We start from the raw sequence: 22,434 nt of genomic DNA on the forward strand, positions 1-22,434 counted from the left end.
GAAGGAAGGAAGGAAGGAAGGAAGGAAGGAAGGAAGGAAGGAAGGAAGGAAATTAGTTTCTGGACAATGAAAAGGATAAGCATAAAGAGAAAAATGATAGTGTGGTCGAGAGCAGCATCATGTATACACACTCTGGTGTCACTTCAGAGCCAGAGCCCCTGCTCTTTGTCAGACTGTGCGGGGGCTGGTGGCCTCCCCCATACTGGCTGCCTTTCAGAAACCCCCATGGGTTTCTAAACTTCACATTCTGAAGCAATGTGATGGCTAAAGCTCTTTCGCCAGGGTGTAGCTGCTTTGTGATTTGATCTTCAAGTGATACATGATGACTATGTGACTCAATTTGTTCTAGTAGCTATGTGGTTACTGTGCCAGAATAATTATTATATCTGGCTCTCTTTGCTTATTCTTGCCCAAAGACCTCCTTGTCTGCAGAGGGTGCAACATTTTAACTTCGTTTTCCAGTTTTGTTGTAAGGTAAGCCAGTAGCAGAGCCAGGACCACAACCAAGACCTCATGAATTTCATCACAACCACCTTCAGTGTCTCTTACTGCTTCCTAGTTGTTGGCTGAGGTGCTAGTCCATGCTTCCTTGTATGGACCAGGTAATTTTTTAGATCAAGAAAAGTCTGGATCCTGGAGTCTTCAGTACTTAGTTACCTGGTGCCTCATGTGTCATGGAAGAAAGATAGTTTGGCATACCATTGTGTAAACACACACTTCGTCTCCAAATAAAATGAAAAAAGGCTGGAAAAAGCCCAAGAATATGAAATAAATTCAAAATATGGGTTAATGATCACCAATAGATGTGATATGCTTAGTGTTTGGGATACATCTTTGTATCTTTAGATACAAAGTTCCCACAATAAATACGCATGTAAAAGGCATATAGGTACTGGGATAGAAGAGAAAACAATGAAAATTAATTCATTTTCTAATTAAATAATTAATTTAATCCTTTTTTTTTTTTTTAAGTCTCCCAAACCTATTTTACCTTCTCTGGTAAATGGAAAATACCTGTCAGAATTTGGGGACTATGAGGAAACTAAAACTACATTCTACATTGGATGACAAAAGGCTTGCATGAATTTCCAGCTGAAATGTGCAGAGCTATGGAACAGTTAAATGAATGTTAAAATTTTCCCCCAGTTCTTATCTGGGAAGTTTTGTGTCTAGGCTGTCAAACAATCATTTAAAACCATATGTTATCCTTTTGGTGGCAAAGTGGGAACTAGTTCAGCTTAAGCTTTGCATCACAGGGACAGGAATGTTATGCATCCAAAAAAAAGGAGAAAACAGTAACACTTCAGCACTGAAAAACTGTGTTTGGCTATTTTTCTTTTACAACTCCACAGCTGTTCTACTACCTGTAAATGGAGTGCTAAGATGAATACTTGTTTTAATTGGGGTGGGTAAACATTGATGGCAATTGTATAATATTCTGAAAGAGCAGAGAGAATATTTTAGTCACTATAGTAGGGCAGATTTAGGTTCTGCTACTGAAATTGTACTATGCACATGAGTAACTGCTCTTTTGGTGTGATTCAGTTGCTAACTGTTTAGCTCTGATAACCCTAATATTTACAGTTTCAGAGCCTTTCTGGAATCTGTTGTTTTTACACTGGAACATACAAAACTTCTTGAATAAATCTTGACAGTAGGCATGAGCTGCTCTTCAGACTGTCTACAGTGGTGTCCAGTTTGGTGGCTGTGGCTGCTGTTTCCCACCGAGTGAACTGAGACTCAGGATGTGACAGCAGTAAACAATGAAACCTCACCAAACCCTTTAAAGGTAGATGCTCTAGATACTCTGGCATTTGAAATTCTGCTACAGGCTACCTGAATATGGTTACATTTCCTGCCTTGATACAAATGGAAATGAGCCTACATCAGAACTGTGCGATGGGAACTGTCATATTTGAAAGAATTTTTAGAAAATACCGTACAAATATGAATAACTATATTTTGACATGAAGAACTAAAACCATAGAAAGCTTTTGTTCAGTTTTTCCCAATCATTTCTCCAAGCCACTGATTCAAGAAGAAAAGGTTATCCTTTTCTCTCCTCAGCCTCTAAGGAATTAATATTAATTTTTAGTTAATAGCTGAAGCACCAGTGCAAATGTGAGTTGTGTCCCTGCATCTATTAGGATATAAATACCTCTCCTTTCTCTCTCCTAGGGGTCACTCTATTTTAAAAGAGGCAATGGTAAATTTAACATCCAAGCTGTCATGAATGGAAGACTAAACACAGATGAAGAAAAGTCTTCCAGTTCTGTTTTCATTAAGTTTAATTTTCTGATATTTTTGTAATGAAGAAGAAAACGAAAGAATTGGAGCTCTACCATTGGAATAAAAGCCACACTCAGAGCAGGACACAGCTCACTGACATGAGCTGACTACACAAGCAACTTTATTTCTTCTTGGTTTAGCCTCTTCGTCTTAAGCTGCAGGCAAAAAAGCAATCATAGAATACTTGCAGAAAATTAAAAGAGCTTCCAAATTAATTACTGGCCAGACAAATGGAGTATCACTTAGCCCAAATTGTGTTTGTGTGAAAGATCCCACTAACTGTCATAGGTGAGGTTTCCAGTGGGATTTCTTCAGCACTTTGAGCCGTCTTTACCTTCTTTGAAAGGTGAGATATATTGGGTGCTAATGTTATTTTGTTTAAGCAAAAGCATCCTATTCTGTACTTAAATTTTGCTTCTTAGTGAAACTCTTGAATGTGTATTGATTCTCTTGCTTTTCTCAGAGATGAAGGTGTTCTTGTTCCCTGAACCTGAAACAATACTTTAGCAATCATGATGGTCTCAGGAATATAAATGGAAATGGGTATTTAAAGACAGGTATCTATCTCTTATTAGGAAAACTGACTTTGAAAAAGACGGGCTTTCATCAACAAATCAGATCAGTGGTGTCTTAGGCCATGACTGGAACTTTTGGCTGTCACAACTTTGCACCCCAGTTCAGGATGCATCTGGATTCTTCGTGTACTGCCATGATTTCAGTGTGGTACAGAGACTGAAGAGCTCCCCTCAGAGACTGAAGAGCTCTTCATAGTAACCACTTTATTCTAAGACAAAGAGCTCTGCAAGCTCCTCAGGCCTGTCCTGCCAACTGGCATTGCCTTTTTCTTTTCCTATGCCTTTCCTAAAGCACAGATCATGTCCTCAGACCCCAGTGCTGACGCTGTTAAATTTTTGGTGGCATATGTAGCCACTTTCTTATTCTTTATTACAGAACATTTAACCATTATGTCTGTTGTTCTCCAAACTGCTTTAAGAATTACTATAAGCATTGTGAGAATTCGGCATTATATTTTGATCCAGGATTGACTACAGTTGTTTCTGTACAATTTTAAGAAACTCAGACCACTATTACATTTCACATTAACCACCATGTTGACCTTTAATAATCCTACCTACCGTAACTAATAAATATCACCAACCTGTCAGTCCTTAGTAGTTTTGTCTCCGTAATTGGTCAATTAGTTTCTTGATAAGAAAATCTAAATTCTTTAATTTTTTTAAAAAAATCAGTAAAATAAAAATATTTTACCTTTTCAGATGATGTAGCCATCACCTATTAGCAAACATATCCTTCAAAACCAGAAGAGTTATGCTTTAGTTATCAACACACATTTAAAAATAATTGGGACTGAAATGTCCTCCTTAGTTCATACCTTTAGGGATACATCTGCAGCTTGACCTCACCATGTCTTTTTCTATTTTGAGTTAGTTTTGACGTGTTAATAGGCACAATATTACAACTTCACACTGTGGAATAATATTTTGCCTTCAATTTGATACACATAGGCAACACAAGGGACTGTTTGTTATCTTCCAAGTGTAAAAACAAGTGCAACATAAGATAAAGCTGGAAGCAAAAGGCTTAGGTAGTAAAACATGTTTTCTTCCTTCTGTTTTTATCCTGATGAAGTTACAGGAAAAATATACAAGTTGTTTGTTTGTTAGGTTTCCAAGCTGCCAATACGTACAGTAGAGAAAAACAAAAAAATCAAATTTCTGACAGGTGCAGAAGGAGAGAGCTCTGAGGAAAACTTTGACTCCTCAGGGTACTTAAAAATTTTTCCTCTTGTCAGACCTAAAATAAAATTCAATCTCTATGTCCAAGAAAATAAACAGTTCTGTTGACTTGCCAGATATCAGGGCATGTCTTGGAGATTTTATGAGATTCATGTAGATGAAATTCAGATTTTTCTTTTGCTATCATTGATTCTGTATTGAAACAATACAGTTGTGGGAGAAAGTTAGCATTGCATTTCTGAAAGAGAAGGGTTTTAACTTATGGCATCTGATTTATGTGACCTGTTCTAGTGATGCCTGAGGAAGCAAACTTGAGCAAGAATGTTTCACTTCTTCTTTCATCCCCTGTTGTCTTGGTTGGTGGTTTTTCCTACCTTCCAGTCCCTTCCCAAATATCCTTTCCTTCCAAAAAACTGCCAGAAGAAATTCCAGTCCAAACAAAACTGCCTAAATATGCGTGAGTTGCATGAATATCTGGGGGATGTGATGGAGCAATGGAGATGAGGTGAATCTGATCATCACCTGCACGAGAGAAATAGTCACAACACTACCATGATGGATGACTTGGCCATCTATTGCCCACCTGTACCCATAGAAGGAACCCTAGGTTTGGTGACAGTAAGTTGTGTAATGTGTCCCTTTGTGGCAGTTTGTGCTGGGAAGGGATGTGCTGTTGACTTGGAGTGGTAGCAGGATCTGCACTGCAGTCTGGTGGAGTCCACTCAGCTCCAGTTGTCTGACCCTGTTCATGCAGCATGGCTCAGGGACCTTCCAGATGGCCACTCCAATCCCATTTGCCTCAACTAATATCCTAGTAAGGCCATAATTGTACTCACTCTGTTTTAAAACTCAGTTTTAAATTTGAGGAGGTATTCCTGGTTCTATCTCAAAGTTTCATAAATTAAATTGAAATCAGTCACATTTATGACTGGTTGTTAAAAAGCTGTAAGTGTTATGAATTTATGACACTGTGCTCATGTTCAGCTGTTCACTGCTTCTGCTTCTAGGTCTTTTCGTCCTATGTGGGATAAAATTTATATTTGTGGGTGAGATCATTATAAATCTTTTATGCACCACAAGTGCAATTTTAAATGTTTGCAGGCATGGAGAAATGTGCCCATGAGATATCAACTATATTTCATGGGTTATTGCTTCATAGAGCTGACAAAAAAAAGAGCTTTGCAACTAGTATACACTCACACACCTTCTTAAGTTTACATGTTTGACCTTTAAAAGCTGGTAGGCAGCATGAAATGTGCAACTTAGGAAATAAAATGCTACATGGTCCATATTGTACTTGGATGCCAGTTTGCCATGTTAATTTTCTTTCTTTAGCAAAAATACCTTCTCAGAAGACTTGCCCATGCCTAATCCTTCAAGGCTTCTTGCTGATTCCAATGACAATGAAATGGGTTTCTCAGGAGTGGGTGTAGCTTGTGTACACCTCTGCATAAATCAGTGATGAAACAGAGGCTGGCAACGATGAATGCATGGCTCACAGCAGATGCAAGCCTGTTGCTGAGATCTGTAGCCTTCAATCTGAGCTTCCCTATTACTGTTCTTATAGATTATGTATTCTGAGGCACAGAGGAATACAGTTTTCAAGAAAGATTTTTTTTTGGGGTGGAAAGATGGATGGGATGGATGAGTGGCCTGTTCATAGATGACAAGCTGGGAGCTAGGTTTTCAGTGGGGCATAAACTTAAAAGCGCACTTGGAAAAAATATGCTTTAATAGAAAGCACAGTGTTGAGAGCTGGGAAGCCTGGGGTTTCCTAACTTCATAGCAGGACTATGACAGCTGGTGTGGGGTCAGTAGCTCTGACCAAGGAAGCTGTGACCGTCTGGAGAGATGGTCCCATGGAGGATCGCCTTCCCGGGGCCCAGTGTCTTCCCTCAGCTGCTGGCAGGAGGGCCTGTGCAGAAGCTGTCAGCTCTTTAGTGATTGTCAGCTCGTGATTTCAGCTCAGCTCTGCAGGGCAGCCTCCAGGCCAGAGCAGGGAGAGAGACGAGAGGCCCGTACAGCTGTTCCACACGAGGCAGCTTTATCGGTCCGTACTCCGGCGAAGGGGAGGCCAAGGACAGGCTCTCTCTGCCCTCGCAGGGGCAGGGGGCTGGCTTTATAGGGATACAGGGGGTGGGTGTGAGAGGGTAAAGGCCAATGGGTTACAAAGGATCTGCACAGGGCCTCCCAGAGGATTCTGGGTCTGTCTTCCTGACGTAACTAAAAGGTGGTTGCCTTTCCAGGGGGAGTCCTGCTGAGAGATTGATCAATCTCCTCACCTAAGCAGACGTCCCTCCAGGGCAGTGGCTGGACATACCCTACACAGGACCACCAGTACAAATAGCTTCACTTCTCTGTGGCTTACCTGGGCATCTATTTACCAGGGACATGTCACCCCAAAACATCATAATATGGCAGGAGTGAGTAATTTTCTACTTCTCAGTCTATGTCCCAGCCTGCCACCATTTTCCATGCTGAGCAAAGCTGGGGAGAGCCATCCTGTAACAGGCATCTCCACAGTGCTGGGGACACACCTCTGAAACATGATTGAGTGTGAGCATCTACAGAATGCATCTACATTGGCTTCATCCTATTACTCACCTCACTTGCTCATTTTGGACAAAAAAGCTACTTGAGACTGAGGCTGTCCCTTACTGTATATTGCTGCTTTAGATATCCATTGTAAATATTAAAAAGTTAAGATAAGTTTCCACGGTCTGTGTGATATGACTATGATGGATTGGGAATGGTGAATTATCAACTAATTCTAAGGAATATCTTTTCATGTTTCACCTATGAATATCTTATATCTATGTTACTGGATATTTGGTAATTCCCTTATTGCTTTCCTTTGCTGAACAATCTATGTAATCCCTTTAGCTTTCATGATCTTTTTACCTCAGGCTTTATATATTGTACTAGAGAGATTAAGACACACACATACCATTTTCTCTGTCCCCTGATTTGGGGAAATGACTTTTGATGAAGAGATGTCAAGAGGGCAGTGAGAATGTTACCTGTTATCTCCATCAATATTAGCACAAATGTGCTCGTAAATGTTTCAATGCACATATGTGTCCTTGGAACATATTAGCAGCACAACATAACTACTGAATATTCACAAAGCACAAAGTAATTGCATTCATGGTTGCTATTTTAACAAATAGGCACAACCTTTTTTAATGCAACATTCATCCAACTTCATAGTATGCATCAAAATACATTTGGATTGTTTATGATTGATGTGGTCATCCTCTTATGGTTCCTGTGGGCTAGATAGAAATAGAAATGTAGGGCAGAAGTCTCCATTATTGTGCAGCTGCTTTTCTCTGCACTGTCAGCATAAACTCACACGAAAGCTGGAGGATCTGGCTCAGCATAAATGTAATTCTGAGATGATTAGCTGCTGTGGGGCACCTACAATTCTCTTCCTTAGTATTGTTGAGATAACATCAAAGGGATACTTGTCCAAAGAGAGAAGGCAATGGGAAGGCACACACTCGTTCATGTTGACTATTGGTTGTGATTTTGGTTTACAGTGTGTTACGGCCAAGCAGTAACTGGAGCAGCTTTTGAGCATTTCTAATAGAATGGAAAGCAAATGGCCCTGTCACAAAGCAGCACCAAGTTAAGCAAGACTCAGATGTAGCTAACCTGTAGGTGAGGTAAAGATACTTTGAGGCCATAGGTCTGTATCATAAAAAGCATGTGGGTTTCTGAAGGTTCATATTAGTTTCCAGTAATACCCACTATTATTTTCCACCAGGGTTCATGACTGCAGGGACACATTTCTGAAAAATACAAATAAAGTTATACCTGATTTCTGGAAGTGACCTAGTAGCCTGATTCTCCATTTTTGGTGAAGCTTAGACTCTTATTTTCTTGCTTTTCAAAGCAGGGCTTATCTGTGGAACTTAGACTGCTAATGAGCTTAGGAGGTGCTGAAACTGTTGACCTCCAGACTGAAAACTGTTTGTATCTTTCTGTGGCTGTGATACATGCTGTCTGTAAAGGTTCAGATCGCAGGATCTGTTCACTTTCTGTTTTGTAAATATATGTATTGTATAAAAATTAAATATTAGATCTATTTCTGAAGTTAAGGAAGGATGAAGAAAAGAAGTAGTGTTGCAATACTTCAACAGAAGCAATTCGTCTGATATTATTGGATGTACCTTTCAGTATTGTAAGTGCGTCTAAGGGAAATGGATATTGAAGAGTTTTTTGTGCTCCATGACTTTGAATATTTTGCATTAACTAGTTTTGTCTCTTCATAGTTCTTGTCCTCAGTAGAACCTGAATCCTTAACTAAAAAGTAATTAGGCTTTTAATGTGACTGTGAAGATTAGAACAAACACACAGGCAACCACTGCTTTCCTTAATCAGAGTAACTCCTTTTTCCCCCTTTTTTTAATGTAGTGTTTTAATCCTTCTAACATTCTCTAAGACAAACTAACTTCTGTCTCTGTGTACCTGAAGGATTGTGCAATGCAGACACAGTTTGCTGCAGCTTTCTTTCACTTCTGAAAAAAGCCACAATCCACTTAATCTGACAAGTGAAACCTTTGATTACATGTTACCTACACAATACTGCTTCTTTCCATGTTAAGGCAGGGAAGGAAGTAATGCAGAAATGTGTCTGCTAAATTTCCAAGTTAGCCATCTGTTGAAGGAAACTGTGATCCTGACAGGTGCAAATGCTGGACTCTTGGGCTTAGGGAGTCTCATGAGCCTTTCAGAGGTTTTTCACCTCACTGATCCAAAATAAACTTCAGTACTTAGGAAAAATCAAAACAAGCAAGATGTTTCAGGTAGCACGATCTGGTACAGAGCAAAGAACAGGAAGAGAGAAAGAGAGAGAGAAGAAAAGCCCCCAGCAGGTTATTTCTGTGCTTTGGTCATTAATTGCAATTCTTCTGTGACCTTCCTTTTCGAGTTACCCTTTCCCTGGGTGTCTCCAGTGCAGGGTGTAGCAATAGAAATGCTACTGTTTAAATATGAGCCATGTGACTAGTAGGTAGCACTAGCAACTCTCTAGTCCATAATTTAACAATTTGTGCAATGATCATCATGGATACGAACCCCCGTACTTTTGCCTTCCTTTACCTGAAGGATAATTGCAGGTTTTGGTTCTTGACTAGCTTTTGAAGTTTGTACCACTGTACATCTCTCATAGTTAAAAAAAATACACTGCAAAATGGAGACATATGCATACAGTTATATCAGATGAAGTGTAGCCTATCTGACAAATTACTCTGTGCACATTTCTTGTCTAACAGTGGACTAAAAAGGGAAGAAAAACCCAACACAACACTGTTTCACTGTTTAACTTTAAAGTACAATCACTGATCAACATCTTCCGCCTAAAAAATGTGCTTTCAGCACAATCCTCAGCCTCAGCCATCATGTTTCAGCCACGGTACCACAGAGACACGAATATGAGCTTGTAGAGTCATTGTGTTTACTGATAATAACAGCAGCAGCAACAACAACAACAATAATAATAACAGAAATAGCCTGCTTCTGTGAATGGGGTTCTGAGACACCAGTCCAGTCCTGTGCGTATCCAAAATTAGCTGGGAGATAGATGTATCCTTCTCCTTGCCACATGTATTTGTGTGTACATATAGCATATATCAAAATTGCCTTAGTTTGTCACACATAAATACATAAATCTCTCTCTCTCTCTCTTTCTCTACCTATCTGTATGACTTTTCTTTCAGAAGTAAAAAAAAATAATGGGGCCTACATACAACACAGAAATAGACCATCTTCCTGTATCAAGTAGAATAAATTAGTGCTGAATGCCTAGGTTAATGTTCGCTCTGAACTGGGGCCTGCACAGCTGGGATTCTCAGTGCTGTTTGATCTGCCCTTTCAAGCTCTGATGATCCCACTAAATTGCATTTAATGGACACAGGGCTGAAGTACAAAAAAATGAGAGGGCTTGTTATAAAACAGTACAGACAACTTAGCTCACATGCACACTTTTTCTTTGTACTTCATGGAAGACTGTCCTGATGTGGGGGAAAAGATTTCCTGAAGCCCTCCCCTGGCATTGTTTGCTTGAACTTCATAAGTACAATGGCCATTTTGGGGTAATCAGATTTACAGTCGCTATAGCCATGGATTAATTTTATGGGAGGCATTTGTCTTGGGGTGACTTCATGATGTGTATCCCCTATCGCTGCTCTATGCCCAGAAAATTAACTTTGTGCCTTTCTGTGCCTTTAAACTGAGCCTGAGAGGGGGGAGAGGAAAAAACCGAGCAAACTTCTCAAAGTGGTTGTTCAAGGACACACATACACACTCCTCTGTGTTCTTCTGCTGCGGTAGAGAGCGGAGGAAGCACCCTGCTTGCTTTTCAGCCAGCTTGCGGTTCCTTTTCTCCAGAAAACTCGGAAGAGTTGAACTTTGTTTTCCTGGGACTTCAGGTTTTTTTTCCCTTCTTGTCTTCTGGACTGTTTCAACATCAGAACACATAGGGAGAATTTTCTACTGAGGTGGAGGCCCTGGAGGTGGGCCCATGACCCAGCTCCAAGGAGGAGGAGAGAGACCACACCTACAGAAGGACTCTGAAATCTTCCCAGGTTTCTTTCCACAGCGAGAGGTTTTATTATTTAGCATTATTATCCTTTTCCTGTGTGTTTGTCAAATAAATAGCTTTTACCTCTTTCACTTTCCTCCGAGGAAAACGTCATTCTTTCCCAGACCTGGTGGGGGGGGTGGTTATAACTTGCCTTCTATCAGAGGATATTTTTCCTCCAAATTTCCCCAAACTGGCACAGTACTCAGCTAGTCATATCAGAACAGCATGTGACACACCTGCACACTGCACTAGTAGAAAGAAAACTACTCTGAACACTTATTAGCCAGACACATCTGAGTTAAATCAATAGATTTCACCCATGCAGGCTACTAAAGGCTACTAAAGGCTGCAGTTAATGCTTCAGATTTTTCCTGTCCTTCAAGACAGCACTCAAAATTTACCCCCAGCTGAAAAATAGGAATTTTATATTGGTGCTCTTTTTGACAGTATCCTGGGATATTCATAATAGGGGGAGGTGCAAATTGAAAACTATAACCTTTAATTTCTTTGATGATTTTAGTAGATTTTATTAGATGTTTATTTCCAAATAAGCATGGAAAATATTTTTTTTTTTTACTGGAATGATTGAATGCACTTTCCATCTTCTTCACCTTAGATTTCTATATCTATTAATCTATTATTCACTAATTTTTTCTCTGTGCCCAAGATTTCTCTTGAGAGCCAGTTTCTGGGCCTGGTCTTTAAATTCCCATGATAGAAATGGTCCTTGGCAAATCACTAATCCTAAAATCAGCACGGTGCTATATAAATCTGGAAAGACATAAGGCATTTAGTTATTGGAAAACAGTCATCATCTGACTCATCCATATTGATTTATAATATAGAAATAACATGGATTGTCTTTTCCATTTTGCACATAATCCAGACAACAACATTTAGCCTGAAAATAATAATCTGAAGACTATAGACCTAAACTAGATGTGTATTTTCTCTGTATACAGAAAATCAGGAAAACATGCAGTGGAAGTACAGACAAATTTATGCTGATGTGCTGATTGCATAGAGTCCAAGCCTCTAATATGTACCTGAAAGGGGAATAGTAAGGTCTACGTGGATCCCTGTATCACATGTATTGATTTCACTATGACTGTGAGTGTAAACCTGTCTGAAGGATGTTTCCTATCATAGCATGTTTGATACTGCACATAGAATCATATAATGGTTTGGGTTGGAAGGGTCTTTAAAAATCATCTAGTTCCAAGCTCCTGCCATGGGTAGAGAACCTTTCACTAGACCAGGTTGCTCAGAGCTCCATCCATCCTTGTCTTGAACACTTCCAAGAATGGGGAGGCCACAACCTTTCTGGGCAGCTTGTTCCAATGCCTCATCAACTTCACAGTAAATAAATTTTACATCATATCTAGTCTAAACTTACTCTTCTTCAGCTTAAGGCCATTCTCCCTTGAGTTAGTTGAGGAGAGATTTGCAGACTGCCTAATAAAAAAGGAGCTTTTTTCCTGTAATATTTTCCATGTGGTAATAACAATGTTGGGGTACTTGAGTGATACTGGTGATTTCTGTGGCTAGGAAGTGTGTGACAGCATTATATAAAAATTTCTGCAGGAAAACAGATCTATATTTATGTATTTTAAGCTTACAATCAGCCATCATGACAATCCAATTTGACCTTTGGAATATTTTGTAATTTTTCCTGACCTTGCTCCTAAATTTACCTGAATTAGTTCCTGTTTCAAATCTATGACTTACGGCTACATTGGAATATTAGATAAGTGCCTGTGTCCAGAGAAGCCTGAGAGGTGGCTGTAATGAGATGTCTCCCAGAGAGTCCAAAAGTGGAGTTTTCTAGCTACTCTTCGTAATTAATCACATGATAGTTTCCACTGTAGGAGAGTTTCCACTGAGAATAAGGGATAGTGCTATTGAACGTTGCATTTCAGATCCTTAAAACTGATCCTCTGGAGAACCTCCAAGGTACTTTGCCTCTCCTTCAAGGAAAGACTACAACACTCTAAGTGGTGGAGTGTTTTTTCTGGGAAACTGATAAGAAACATGCTTAGAAAATAGTCAGCAAAGGTGAAATGACAGTATAGAATCACAGGTTAAAGCAATCAGCTCAGCTACTGTAGGGAGATAATTTAATAAGAAGATTCAGGGAAAAATAATTCTCCTCTCCTCTCCTCACCTCACCTTGCCTCGCCTCGCCTCTCCTCTCCTGTTTCAACTCTCAAGAACACAAAGCAAAGACTGTCAGTAACAGGTAAGCATGTTGCTTTCTGTGGTGACTGGTTTTAAGGCAGGTTGCAACTGTTAAGCTGAAAAAATTACAAAGAGGGGGGCTAAGATTAAAAAAGAGATAGCATTGTTCTTAGTCATATTCTTTCTTGAATTCCAAATGTCTGCATATCACGGACTTAGTCTGGCCTATTAAATATCTAACTTTAAAATCTGGATTGAGATCCAAATCCTGGCTGGATTTATGCTTCACCGAAAGGAAGAGATTCGATACAGATCAGTGATCAGCAGTGTTTGCTGTGAAGAAAGTAGAGGTGTGTTTACTAAAGGCATTAATTGATTAATTTTTACCTACTGCTTCCAAATAATCTGCTCTTAAAGGTGGTCAGATATGAGAACAATAAGATGCTCTGGACTGTACCTTTCTAAGTGATTATCTGTAAGATAGTGGTTGCTTAGTAAGGCCAACATGCCTGCTTCAAAGCTGAGGCCACTGAAAGCAATAGAGTGTTTTCTATTGAAAATTTTCTGATAAATGTGCAGAATGGTGTGAGAGAAATGTTGCATGTTATCAATAGGCCACTGAGACAAAAGCTTTGCAAAACATTAAAACTGATTTTTTTTCTCCCTAGGAAATGTCTTTGATTCCACTTGCCATTTCTGTTTTGATGGTCATGTTTAGTGGTGTAGTATGAAAATGACTTTTGATGCTAAGAATGGTACGTGACATGGTAGAGCTCTATTTTTTGCCTTAAGCTCTAGTCTCCTTATTTACTATAATGAACACTCCAGGATGGAGTTTCCTCTAAATTAGAACAGCAATTGTATGCAGCGGCTGTTGTAGGGCTGGCTTGAGAACCTGCTTGGGGTGATGAGCAACAGGGCTTTGGAAGGGTGCCTCCATGGAAAACACTGGACATTACAGAAGACTGGGAGTCAGGAATGAAGTGGTGCTCTTGCAGAGACATGTGCCTTCTTTTATTCTTGCAGAGGTTCCCTAAGAGCTACAGGTGGTGGTAGATTACTAGTCTAACCTGCCCTTTTGCTGTAAATAACACTTTCTAGCAGAGGGGCTGCTTTAATAATACATTAGTTTATTATATATATATAAAAGAATAACAATTGGATAGTTTAATAAAGAACAGTAGTATAATAGTGTAATAGTTGTGTCATAAACAACAGTACTTTTACTACAAATACATTTAACTTTATGCAAAAAAAATATGCTAGTTACACAAAGTTCATTGTTAGCATTATCTAATTATAAAAGATGCAAAAGTAGTAATCTGGGTAGGGACCAAAGTACTTGATGATATTTTTAATAAAGAGTCATAGTCAGCTTGTTTGGGATCACAATAATCTTAGTGCCATTCACATCCCTGTACAGATTTAGTGACCTTCCCTAGTCATTGAGGTGAAGATTTTCAAACACAGATGAAGTGCTTATGTCCATGTTTTAGTAGTTAATAAAAGTGACTTGATTTTCAGAGTGTTTGTGTCTCCCCATCTTCTAATTCCAGTGCAAATCATGATTACTTGCAACTGAGGTGAATTGGCAGCTGGGTCTGTAATTACCCTTCATCCTTCCCACTCAGCGTAACTGCAACTGATGTCAGTGGTCTCTGGATTTACTGAACAAAATTTCACTCTTGGCTGAGCTCTTCTGATTAATATTTTCAAAGGCATCTACTGGGATTTAATGTGCAGATCTCACTGAAAACCAGTATTGATAGTTTATTCCCTTAGATTCTTTTGGAAAAAAGAGTCTTCATTTGTCGACTTTGATCATTAAAATAGATAGCGAAATTTCTTTTCACTCTGCAAGAACTCTTTATCAGGTCCTCCTCAGAACTCAGAGCTGAAATTCTCTGAGTGATGCTGTATTAATGACAATACTATAACTATCTTATAATCATAGGATGATTTGGGTTAGAAGGGACCTTAAAGATCATCTAGTTTCAACCCCCTGCTGTGGGGGTGTGTTGTGATTTATTCCTAATCAAGAAAAGAAACACATTTTTTTAGGCTAAGTACAAAGTCATGTATTATGCTAATGCACTTCTACCCAGCATTGGGAGAAGATTTTTTCCATTACCTCTTACTTTTCTATCCCAAAGGAATGAAATTTCATACTTCTCCAGAACTGGGAGATGTCTTATTCTACAAAGAACTTGGCATTTAGGACTGATTTAGGAAAAAAAGATTGGCAGGGGAAGAAGTGCAAGAACTCTGTTTTCATTATCACAGAGTAGGTGCAGTGCATGTGAGACATCTGATGATGACTCCAGTAAAAGTTGCTGCTGCTCAGTCAACATCATGAGGAAGAATATCAACTCTCTGGTGTCTATGGGTAGTTTTCTTCTCATTCTTCACTTGAAGAGAAGACAACTGTTTCCTTATCCCAGAGGGATCTCTAACTTAAGCATTGAATTTGATGGCCAAATAGGGATCAGCTAAATGAGAATGTCTTACATTTACAGATGTGTGAAGTCTGTGTCCAAGCTGCTACCACAGGGCAGGTCATGCAGGGTATACCTTGTCAGAAAACTGCTGGTTTGTATGGTCATGCACCATGGTCTGTGAGGTGATTCAAGGTAGCTGTCTTTCCAGGAGACAACGCAATCCCTGTAAAAGATCTATACAAGAAGAAATTTTTTTTGTTTTTGCATTGCTTCAAATATGATATGCAGCTTTAACACTGTGAATAACATCCTTTAATATCTATATTTGGCTTAGCAACTACAATAAATCTGACTCTGGAACATAAGCCTAGAGACTGCCTGTTTCTTTTTGTTGGAAGGACTAACCATGATAGTTCTGTTTCTTTCATAGGATGTTTTTCAGCTTTCTTTGCAAAACTTTTCATTGCCTATGAAGGGTTTTGACTGTGTTTGCATCCATGACTGAAACTTGTACACACTTGGAAGTACTTTCACAATATGCCAGCAGTCATTTTCCTTTCAGTTCTGTCCATTTCTAGAAGAAAGAAATAAAGTTGGCATGTTGTGGAACTTGAATGCAGTATGTTTCCTCTGTCATACTGTTCCAGCAGTCAGGCAAAGATCACAGCCTTTTTTCCCCCTCAGATGGCCATAAACCATTTTACATTAGAAGTTTTCAGGTAACTATCTGTCACTAAACCAACATACAAGCAGAATGATTTATCACAGTGAACAGAGCTGGCTCAAAAATATTCATGAGTTGGTGAACATTTAGAGCTTGATCTAAAAATGCTGCATGCAAGAGAAAAAGGAGTGCATTTAATAGAAACTTCAGGCTTTAATCTCTCTCGGTTTTACAGACATGCTAGCATATGGATTCACATGTGTCTGCCATGTGGTAGAGTTTGTACTTCTCAGAATCCAAAGCAAATAACATTTAAAGCTTTCTTTTTTAGGGGAAGGAAGGGACAAAACATTCACATACTAATAGCTCATATTTGAAGAGGAAAAAGCTCAGACTTCTTGATCCATATATATGGAGGGTGGTACCCATAGTTCCAACTGGGGATGTTTAAATGCACTCCCGTGTACCAGTACTGATGAAAGAGAGGTGAGGCCAATTAATGCTTCCCTGTGAAACCTTTGGGGCAGGAGATCTGGAGAGGGCAGGTGAGAGCTGAAAGTCAGTGGGCTGCTCCACTAAGGAGAGGGTAAGTGCCCATTGCTCCAAAGGGGAGCTGGGCAAGGGAAGGCATGCTACACCATCTGGAGAGGGTGGCCACAGCCCCATGCAGAGTTATCCTAAGCATCCTCTCTGAGACCATGCAGGGCTGAGCTCCGTCAACTGGCAGAGAGTAACTGGCAAATCCCAGTCTGATACATGTATAAATATAGCAGTCAGCTCAGAGCAGGTGGACTCTGGCTTTCAGCCAGGATGGGCCTGATAGGTCTGGTTGCAGGACTGGTTGTTCTTTATTAAGAATTTATTTAGATCTATTTTTTTTAAATGATTTATTATTTAAATGCTGCTTGTGCATTTCAGAAGCAGAAAACAAAACCCCATACACTCCAGTTCTGTCTAACAAGACATCAGACATAGAAAATGCACCTCATTTGATTACAGTTCACTATTCAAAAAATCCCAGACAATATATTTATTCCAAAATGAATTACCCTTAGGGATTTTTTTAGATTATAATGCTCAGGGTGTTCCTATATATACAGCAGAAGGGTTATTAAAAATAAATCAGATTCTTAATAATGGGATCACTCCCTTGAGGACAAGAGCTGAATGTCATTTGCCAGTTGAAGAATGAACTTTCTGTCAAAGTGGAGATTCACAAACTTTCTAACAAATGCAGTGAGACTCCTTCCTCCTCCTCCCTTTCAGGAGAGAAACCGTAGTTAGCTGCCAACAGGAGGTGTATTTAAACCCACAATAATGTCAGTGCAATGGTTGATAGGTGACAACCCCATCAGACCACTGCAACTGCGTGACAGCTGCCTGGGGTCAGCCACACACTGTAGGTATAGATAGATGCATTCTCCTGGCGGGACCCTGCAGACGGCCACATTCTTCCATTCTTGTGCTATAGTCAGCTCACTTTCAGCAGCTTATATTGTAATCAACTACATTCTTATATTAATATGTTATAGCCCTTCCTCCTCAGGGCTGTGTGTTGCCCTGCCAAAGTCACTTGCTGTAGTCAATCAGACAGACACAGCCTAATAGGTGTGTGAAGGAGACAAAAATATTACTGGGGAGAAGCACACATGCTATGGACTGCTGTAGCATTATAACCTCATGATATTACCAGACCTCTGTCCTTTAAAATATAATAAGGAGTCAGATGGCATAACCATATGCTGATATCTATACATTTTCACTGAAGTCACTTTACTATCAAGGACCATGCTGCCAGTTCCCAGGGGCCTCTTCTCCATCTGATCGCTGGGGTCTCACACTTGATTTGTTGCTTGTCCCTAAGACATACCTCCCTTATTCACCTGCACACTGGTGGCTGTGTAGATGTCACCTGATGAGCAGCTGAGACCTCTTAAAGTTTCTCAGTACTTTTATATTAGCATTCTTCCCCTCCCCGCTGAATCCTGTTTCCCAGGTCTTGTTTTAATTACAGGAACTGTCATTGAAAGAAAGAAGAAAGTGGACAATTGTCTTTTCTAGGTAAAACCAAGTGAAAGGCCAGGATGTGGGAGAGCTACAAACTTCTCTGGTCTCCAGATTTTAATGAGTCTATTAGTATGAGGAAATGTGCAGAGTGCAGAGTGCTGACAAGCAGATATCATTCATTAGGTTGTCTTACTTTATATAGCAAGACATTACTTACAAAAAGCCAAGAGTTTTGGAATTAAGCTGTGCCTTTTTTTCCTTTATGAGTTTATAAATTAGTGGTGGATCATCTTTCAGACTAGAAGAGCTGTTGACAGGCTCATATTTTCCTGCATAACACTTCACATGCTCTAGAAGAATCCACAAAAGCCAAACGTCTACCAATGACAGCAATTATAACCTTGAGACACATCAGGTATTGCCTGAGATGCTGCTGCCTTTACACTGGTCTAATATAAGAGTTGCAGGAGTATGAGAGATTTGCTGGAACCAATATTGCTTCGTCTGTTCCTAATTCACCTCCCACTAATACAGTCGGCTATTACTGTTTTGCCAACCATCATTATTTTCATCTGTGTTGCATTTAGGTCATCACTTTCTTCCTTTGAGATGTCAATAGTACTAACTTGCATGACCTTGGCTGTTTCCTTCAGTAGACAATGCTGTACATCCTAATGAACTTATTTTATTTACCTTTTTTTAAAGACAAGAAGCTAGCCTATATGTTGCTACTGGTTTAGCACCAGATATATTTGTTACAGTATATAAATGGTAATATATTGAAATTTCAATATATAACATAATTGGTAACACTACCATACATAAGAATTACTGTGACTAAGGAATGATAGCTCTTTGAGTCAGCAATATACCTTTAGGACCACTATTTGCTGCCACATCTGTGTTCTCACCTTTGGGACACTATGCCAGATATAAGCTGTCTTATCTATACAGTAACAAGACAAGATCATCATTATGTGTGATCATTAAAGGCTCCAAAGGCATTTCTTACATGAGTAAAGTGCTCGCATAGTGTCCAAATTCCTGTACAGGTAGTTGTAGTCTGCTTCCCTAAAATCTCTGTTACTTTAATAAAGAGTTTTATTGTTGTATGAAATTTCTGATGCTGCTAGTTAAAAACTGTTAAACAGTAGATGCATGTAAATAAAGCAGAGCCTTGTGTAGCACATCACTTTTCAGAGAACCTGGAGATTCCATAGTGCTGAAAGGTGTTATCTAATTGTAAGTTCATTGTCACAAATAAAATAGTCCAAGTCTCCCCCTATTTACACACAGTGTAACCTTCTTGTTTTTATTGTAGCTGCACGTTGTGCAAATCAGAGTAGAATCTGGTTCATTAATTCTAATTCTGTGCTGGCTGGACAAACAGACAATGTGCCCAGACAGAATTGTCATTGCATATAAAAGAAGTGCTTTACATATTTTCAAAGTACCATTAAGATGCTTATTTGGGCTGCAGTCTAGGAGCATCTCAGAACACAACCCCAGTGACATTGCAGCTGTTGTGCTTGGACATTAAAAAGGCAATCTTTCCTTTCATTGTAATCATTTAAAAATTACCAGTCATGTGCAGCCTCTTCGAGCCTGAGCCCATGTGAACCAGGATGGAAGTCAGGACATATCTCTCCATTGAAGTGTGCATACTTTGAATCATTCTGTGGACTTTGAGTGCCCAGCCATGCACACCAAGCAGTGGACTGTTAATTGAAATAACCTGAAATGGTTAATATCCGAGGCCTGCATTCATGATAGCAAGCACAGCATACATGGGAAAAGAGGTTTTTTAAGCCCTTCTGTATGTGTAATGTTGGAATGCCTTCTCTCAAGTGAAATGAGGCAACTCTTTGGCACTGTCAGCAGCAGGACAACCACCCCCACAGCCTTCTACTCTACAACAGCCCTTTGAATCTGCTGGAATAATGTAGTGGTTTATCTGTGATTCATTACAATGTGTGAGTGTGTCTGTGTTGGGGGGGGTGGGCAGGAATAACATCTCTCTTCCTGCAAACAGCAGTGCTGTGAGTGTTATGTTATGCTCCAAGCAGCATTGCCTTTCACCACATGCTGTATCTGTTGTTAAGTTTTGTCACCTTCCACAGTTTTGTCAGCCCTATTTTTGTTACAAAGTGGGGATCCCATTCTGATGTTGCTCCAAATCAGTGTTGCACAACTGTTGAACATGGCTGAGAACTGTGCTGTTCCTGGCAGTAAACCCCTTGTTGCCGTAAAGCCCCAGGAAAGGTGCTTCATGTTCTATCTTCATGTGTGGGCTTCTGCTTAAGAGATGTAGTACAGTGCACAGACATTGCTAAATTGTAAAAGAGTCGCTTGGGTTTTATTTTAACTCACACTGTCTTCAACAGGTTTTGTTGTGTGGCCTATATAATGTATATTTATAATTTAGAAGTATATTAATTATAAAGACAAATATATTAGTATTTTATGTGGAAAAGCATATTAGAGGAAGACAATTCACATGATCAAGATATGAGCCCATGCATTACCTCACCTCAGATGGCAGAACTGTAACAACAGCTTGGTAATAACAGACGGTGAATCCTCAGGTTTCTGCAGTAAGAGAGGCTTCAGTCTCATGTACTGCATTGCCACCATGTCTCTCACAACATCCCTGTAGGCAAACTCAGGAAGTGTGGACAGAGAGGTGGACTGAGAATTGACTGAACAGTAGATACCAGGGGGTCATAGACAGTGGCCCAGGGTCTAGTTGGAAGCCTGTCACTAGTGGTGTCCCCCAAGGTTCAGTATTGTTTAACTCACTCATCAATGACCTGGATGAAGGGGCAGAGGTCTCCTCAGCAAGTTCCCTGATGACACAAGGCTGGGAGGAGTGGCGATACCCCAGAGGGCTCTGCAGCCCTTCAGAGGGACCTCGACAGGTTGGAGAGATGGGCAGAGAGGAACAGTTTGAAATTAACAAAGGCAAATGCAGGGTCCTGCACCTGGGGAGGAATAGCCCTGGGCACTGGTACAGGCTGGGGTGACCTGCTGGGAAGCAGCTCTGCAGAGAAGGACCTGGGAGCGCTGGTGGACAACAAGCTGTCCATGAGTTGGCAGTGTGTCCTTTTGGCTTAGAAGGGTGCATTAGGAAGGGTGCATTAGGAAGAACATTTCCAGCAGGTTGAGGGAGGGCTCCTCAGTACAAGAGAGACATGGAACTCCTAGACTGGGTCCAGCAGAGGCTACAAACACAATTAAAGGACTGGAGCATCTCTCTCATGAGGAAAGGCTGAGGGAGCTGAGCCTATTCAGCCTCAAGAAGAGGTGACTGAGAGTGGATCTCATCAATCTATTTAAGTATCTGAAGGGAGGTTCTTAAGAGGATGGAGCCAGAGTTCTCTTGGTGGTGCCAAGCAGTAGGACAAGAGGCAAAGGGAAGAAACAGATACACAGGAGATTCCACTTCAGTTTGAGGAAGAACTTTACTGTGCATGTCACCAAGCACAAGATTACCCGAAGAGGCTGTGGATTCTCCCTCACTGGAGATATTAAAGAATGATCTGGACACAATCCTGTGCAATGTGCTCTGGAATGACTCTGCTGAAGTAGGGATGTATGCCAGATGACCACTGTGATCCCTTCCAACCCGACCCCTTCTGTGATTCTGTGATAGATTTAGAGGTAAATTTCGGTTTGGAATGACCATAGGAAGTCATTTAGTCCAATCTCTGCTTTACAGTTTTCTTTACCACTTACTATACAGAAAGTATATTCATGAAGGCAGAGTGGATCTGAAGTAGTTTCAGCATCAATTTGCTGTGAGTGGTGAGGTTTTGTCTCCCACAGTGATGCTTGGCAGTAGGTTAGTGGACAGTGGGTTAGCTGTTCCGCAGGAATCAGTAGCCTTTAAAAGAGCCACAGCACACAAACATCTTTGCAAATGACTGAACATAGAGATAACATTCTGGATATAAACATATGCATAGAAGCCTACTGGTATTAGGGAAAAAGTGTCTAGCATTGTTCCAGGACAAGTTCTTCAGAAAGATAAGTGATGTTTTAGGTAGTGAACAACAGCACCTACAAAATCATTCCCTTTCTAACTGGCCTTCATGCAGCTGGACCTTTTTTCTGACATATGCATTTGTCTGAATGAATTATTTCAGTGTTTTTTTTAAATATTTGCTGTGTTCAAGTAAGGATGCAAAAGTATTAATTGTGGGAACTGAAATCTAAGTATTGCAAAGAAAAAAATGTAGTGAATGTTATTGTAAGAAAAACTGACCTTTCAATTTTTTATTTTGTCATATATAAAAGGTTTATTAGGCATCACAGAATAATGCTTAAAGTCCGTAAGTCACAGCGAACATGCTGCTGTGCTAACTGGTTCAAAGAATTTCCACTTTTGCCCATTACATACACAGCATTTTTTTCTTTCTTCTTCACTGATTTTCAGTTGAGGAAACCCCTGTAGGATCTCTCTTGGATCACCCAAGAACATTGGAGAACAGTTCAGTCATGGGTACAGAGGTC

General features: G+C 40.0%; 2 long non-coding RNA genes across 2 annotated transcripts in view; both read left to right on the forward strand.

The window, feature by feature from the left end:
• Positions 1-22,434, forward strand: part of LOC121666998 — a 180,226-nt gene that overhangs the window by 127,130 nt on the left and 30,662 nt on the right. The gene's annotated exons all lie outside the window — the stretch shown is intronic.
• LOC121666999 lies at positions 53-3,454 on the forward strand. The gene is made up of 2 exons (XR_006016873.1): positions 53-1,789; positions 2,179-3,454. It is a non-coding gene; the product is annotated as an uncharacterized LOC121666999 (long non-coding RNA).

The sequence above is a fragment of the Corvus kubaryi genome, unplaced genomic scaffold (assembly GCF_017639235.1).
Source record: "Corvus kubaryi isolate FWS band 111438036 unplaced genomic scaffold, C.kubaryi_AGA036_p1.0 37354, whole genome shotgun sequence".
Classification (NCBI taxonomy): domain Eukaryota; kingdom Metazoa; phylum Chordata; class Aves; order Passeriformes; family Corvidae; genus Corvus; species Corvus kubaryi.